At 58.7% G+C, this 4,459-nt stretch overlaps 1 non-coding gene across 1 annotated transcript; it reads right to left on the bottom strand.

The window, feature by feature from the left end:
• Nucleotides 1-3,781: 3,781 nt before the first annotated feature.
• TRNAA-UGC (transfer RNA alanine (anticodon UGC)) lies at nt 3,782-3,853 on the bottom strand. The gene has a single exon. It is a non-coding gene; the product is annotated as a tRNA-Ala (tRNA).
• Between the last annotated feature and the right edge of the window lie 606 nt (nt 3,854-4,459).

Below are 4,459 nucleotides of genomic sequence, written 5' to 3'. Positions count from 1 at the left end.
CCCTTGCCCTCACTCCACCCTAGGGCAAAAATGTCCCATGGAGGCATCAGGCCGAGCTCCCAAAGGGACACGCAGAAATAGTGTCACCCAGCATCAGGGGAAAGTGCTGAACTCGCTGCCTTACTGTCCCAGACACAGTCCAGGGAGACATGGGTTCAGATGTGGTCCTGACACAAAGCAGCACTAAACCATGGCTTTCTGTCAGGAGGGAAGTCTCTGTGGAAAAAGCACACAGGACCGGCCCTTTTCTGGGACTTTTCCCTCATGCACATGAAAATGAGCTCTGGGGCTGGATGAATTTTTGGGGCAGAGCCAGCACAGCTATTCCCAGGGCCATCCTTGCCAAGTCCTCTGGACGCTCAGGACCAGCTGTCCCGGTAGCTGGCATTACTCTCAGCTGGGACTCTCCATGCACCTGGATAGGTCACAGCAGGCTGACAGCATTGCATTCACTGGTGCTTTCCAGAGGACGACAGGTAGTGCTGGAGGAATGGGGAACTCACCGCGAGAAGAGCTTCCAGCAGCTGCTCTGTCCCATTGAGCCTCTTCAGAAAGTCTCTGCAAAACCTCATTTTCACAGCTGCTCCTTGAATTACAAGCGTGCCAAGGCCCTTCAGCACAAGGGCCACGTTCTTCCCGCTCTGCAGGCAGCGGGAGAAAAGCCGCATGGTCTCTTCTATGCACGCCTCCACTGTCTTCCGAGGAACAGAGAGGGCCGAGGCTATGTGAGCGTACTTGAGGGGCTCGGAGAGCTTATGACCTGGGAAGCAGCAGAAGGGGAACGCAGTCAGTAGCAGAGAAGCAGCAGCCCCAAGACATCTGGCTTGTTGACAGTTGTGAAAGCAAGTCTGGGAGAGAGGGAGCTGTAATGTGCATGACGTTGTCCTGGTGCTTTAAAACCCCCTGAAGCTGTTCTCCACAGCTGCTGAAGGAATTCTAGCTTCCTAACAGTCACTGCTGCCCAGCAGTTAGGCACACCCCAAGGATGTCCCCAGGGGAAGCAAGCGGTTCAGCCTCTCCTCTTACCAGGAGCATAGGCCATGTCATAGGCGAGGCCGGGAAGCTCTGCAATACTCCGCGACAGATGGAACACGGGCCTGCGAACAGTGAGAAGAGCACGCTTCCCACCACCGACGTGTTCGGTTACTACGTCAAATGTGCCAAGGCGAATAACTCGGACTCCCTGCAAACAGGAAGGAAGAGAAGAACGATGAGACTGGCAGCTGGACAGGCCGGGCACTTGCCAGGGCGTGGGGATGGTGCTCGGTGCCCTGCTCCATCCTGCTGTACAAAGCGGACAGACAAAGCGCTGGACAAAGCTTTGGAGAAACCTTGGGGCCCTTCTTTGGAAGACCTTTCCAGATGCTTTCATCCCCCTCCTCTTCACCCTCTCAACTCTACCAGTCAAAGCAGAGAAGTCATCCCACAGACACACAAGCTCCAGGAGAAGGCTTCCCGGGGCAGGCCCCGCAAGGCACACCCACCTGGTTCCGCATCAGCTGCCGCACAGTGTAGTCAGACACCCCTTCCCAGACAGCAAGCTGCTCTGGAAGAGAAGGGAAAGACCCGTCATGCTCTGGGGGCAGCTCTCAGCTGCTCCGTACCTGCCTCAGCCGGAGGATGAGCAGTGCGAGCGTCCTCCAAGAGCACCCCCTCCCCAAACAGGCCCCATTCCCTACAGGGGCTGAGGTGGGCACTGCCTCCAGGCAATACCCTGCCAGACCTGGGGAGGATCCCTGCTAGACCTGAGGAGGATCTCCGGAAGGTCTTACCCCAGGTGGGGAGTGCTGGCACCCCCTGTCCATGCCGTGTCCCGTGGCCAGCGTCCCAGAGCTCCATCCTGGTCCTGTGTGCTCTGGGTCACCCCTGCAGTGGCAGGTGATGAGGAAGCAGCTCCTCTCCTCTTCCTCCTCCTCCTGCACACTTCTGTACAACCCCACACTGCCCTGACCTCCGCTCGCTGGCTCCTGCTCAGGCTCGGCAGCTCTTGGCAGCAGAGAGGTGCCGAGAGCAGCCCCAGCGCCTGCGCTAGACCAGCCTCACTGGGACATGTGGGGAGAGGCCGGGTCTGGGTGGGGGAGGGCAACTGTGGCTGTGACACGGGATGTCTCCTGTGACCACAGCCCGTGTCACAGAGAGGCACGGCCCCCATCACCCCCAGGGCCCTGGCCAGGGCTAACCCTGCAGCGGGATGGGGCTGAACGGGGCACTCAGGGTGTTTGCTTTGGAGTCCTCCTTTGCTTCAAAAGGTTTCCGTCGCAGCCTTCCGCTGTGCCGCAGCAGCACCTGGCACCCAGGAGCACCCACAGCCCTCCCAGCTGTCACTGCCCACAGCCAGGAGCACAGCTTGGGTGGCTCCTCCCTGTCTCCTCCGCACCAGGACCTCCTCTAGTACAGTGCCAATCATCTGCCCCACTTGCCCCCCACTCTCTGGGTCCTCCTAAAACATCTATTGATCTTGCAAAATGAAAGCAAGGAAGAGAAAGGGCCAGGAGGGGTGGACTGAGAGGAGAAGGGGCCGCAAAGACCTGGACCAAACCCTGCTGGTACTGCACTAGCCAGGGACCCAAAGAGGGTCGCAGGCATCTATGGCTGCCCCACTCCATCATTACATCTGCCCTACCAGAACTTATGGTTCTGGTAGGTTGTCCAGGACCAGACTCAGGGGTGGGGGGCACTGAGGCAATCAGAAAATTGCAGATTCAGAGAAAGTTGGGGAGACTCCACAACCTCTCTGGGCAGCTTCTTCCAGTGCTTGGTCACTCAAGAAAGAAGTTTTCCCTCACACACACGTGGAACTTCCTGTGTTTCAGCTGGTGCACACCGCCTCTTGTCCTGCTGCTTGGCACCACTGAAAAGAGTGTGACCCTCATCCTCTTGACACCCTCCCTTCAGGTACTTGTACACGTTGATAAGATCCCCTCTCAATCATCCCTTCTGCAGGCTGCCACTGCCGTTCTGGGCCACAAGAGCACATTGCTGGCTCATGGTCAACTTAGTGTCCACCAGCACTCCCAGGTCCTTCTCCGCAGAGCTGCTCTCCAGCAGCTCAGCCTCCAGCTTGCACTGGTGCATGGGGTTATACCTCCCCACGTGCAGGACCGTGCACTTGCCCTTGTTGAACTTCATGAGGTTCCACTCCCCCCACCTCTCCAGCCTCTCCAGGTCTCTCAAATGGCAGCACAGTCTTCTGATGCATCAGCTGCTCCTCCCAGTTTATTATCGTCGGCACACTTGCTGAGGAGGCACTTTGTACCTTCGTCCAGGTCACTGGCGACTAAGTTGAAGAAGAGTGGCCCCAGTACGGAGCCCTGGAGGGACATCACTGGCCTCCAACTAGACTCTGCACTGCTGATGACAACCCCCTGAGATCTGCCGTTCAGCCACTTCTCATTCCACCTCACTGGCCGCTCATCTAGCCCACACTTCTTGCCTATGAGGATGCTATGGGAGACAGTGTTTAAAAGCTTACTGAAGTCAAGGGAGACAACCTCCACTGCTCTCCCGCTCTCTCCCCAGCCACTCGTTCCATCATGGAAGGCTAGGGGTGGATGAACAGTGAGTCCAGAGCTTATGGGTGAGGATGACTAGGCAGGCTAACATGGCAGACACTGCTGTAGGTGTTTACAACAAGCCACCAGCTCAGGAAGAGGAAGTTGATGAGGCTTTTGATGGACAGCAGGAAGCAGCCTCCCAATCAGAGACCCAGGCTCACCCAGGGGACTTCCACCACCCTTATATCTGCTGGGAAGACAACACAGCGAGGCACAAAAGTCCTTGCTGGAGATGCTGGGGACTGAACCCAGGACCTCCTGCATGCAAAGCAGGCGCTCTTCCACTGAGCTACATCCCCTTACACATGGCATATGTCGTTGGGGGCTGATCTTTAGGGTGCCCTCTCCTCCCATGCCATGTCCCTGACAAGCACAGCCCCCTTGTGCCCTGCTGCCCTCAGACCCTCCCCAGAAAACTCCATTCAGACCCTCGTGCCAGGCCGCGGGGGAAGCTGGCCTTGCCTCTGCCCTGGGACTGCTCCTGCACAGGGCCACCCCACAGAGCGCTGCCCCTGCAGCATCTCTGCAGCTAATTGGGTCAGGAGGAGAGTGTCACTGTATATGCTGCTGCCAGGCTCTGGCCCTGCCAGGGGAGGCTCGATGGAGAGGGGCAAGCCCCTTCCCTGAGTCACCTCTGCCAGCGCAGGCAGCACTCCTGTGTGCGTCACCTGTGTCCGCGAGGGCAGCAGCAGGAGGGAGTGGTGTGAGGGAAATGCCCTCCCCAGGGGGATGTGCCCACAGCTCCGATTGCCCCCCAGGGTGTGGGGTGGAGGGAGCAGGGGAGCAGGCAGAGCTGGTGCTGGGCAGGGAGCTGCCCAGAGCCCCTCAGCCAGGCTCCAGGCCTCCCCCTGCACCACGCTGTCCACCAGCACCCGGCCATGGGCAAAGGGCAGCATCCCCCTGCC

The sequence above is a fragment of the Rhea pennata genome, unplaced genomic scaffold (genome assembly GCF_028389875.1).
Source record: "Rhea pennata isolate bPtePen1 unplaced genomic scaffold, bPtePen1.pri scaffold_26, whole genome shotgun sequence".
NCBI classification, from domain to species: Eukaryota; Metazoa; Chordata; class Aves; order Rheiformes; family Rheidae; genus Rhea; species Rhea pennata.
This window is presented reverse-complemented; position numbering and strand designations above follow the sequence as displayed.